An 865-nucleotide genomic window follows, 5' to 3' on the forward strand; every position below is an offset into this window, starting at 1 on the left:
ACGCTGTATGTGTTTGCCTGTAACACTTGCAACAGATAATGTATATGGCACAGCGTGTTTCGATCAATATGTCAAATCTTTTGTGTGTGTCAATACCTGTATGTCTTTATACCTGTGTATGCGTATGCGTGTGTAAGCATATGTGTACGTACGTGTGTGCGTGTGTGTTTGTGCGATTGTGTGTGAGAGAGTCGGTATACGTGCTATATCTATTTGTGCGTGAGAGAAACACCATCAGAAAGAGATTGTAAATTGCCCTGCGTGTATTTGTGTCTAACAGAGTGATCACGTAAATGCACAAACCAGCTAGAATATCTATCCTTCTTGATACGAACTTTACACTTCTAATTCTATGTGTATTTGCCTGTAAAAATATAAGCATATCTACTTTATTATTATACAGTATGTGCGCATGTGTGTGTACGTGTGTATGCATATATATTTGTTTTTTTGTTGTTTATTTTTTTCTGTGTGTGAATATAGGTGTTTGTCTATGGTCAAGGGTTAGCGTTCAGTTTCCAAGCGTTCAGTTTCCAACTACTAGTAAAAGAACTCAGTGGAAGGAGAGAATGAGATATATAAAGACAGAGAGGAGAATGATAACTCTGGTAAAGATTCACAAGACAGAGAGAGTAAATTAAAGTCGTCAGTTACAGACCCGCTGGGAATATTGAACATATCTTATTTTGTACGTGTCGCCTTGCTTAAACTTTTGACTCTTTCTTAATGTTTTCAAAATTGAATCTATGTATGTGTAATATTTATTCACCTATATACCGATGCATATACCAATCTATCTATCTATCTATCTATTATCTATCTATCTATCTATCTATCTATCTATCTATCTATCTATCTATTATCT

Source organism: Octopus sinensis, linkage group LG17 (genome assembly GCF_006345805.1).
Source record: "Octopus sinensis linkage group LG17, ASM634580v1, whole genome shotgun sequence".
Classification (NCBI taxonomy): domain Eukaryota; kingdom Metazoa; phylum Mollusca; class Cephalopoda; order Octopoda; family Octopodidae; genus Octopus; species Octopus sinensis.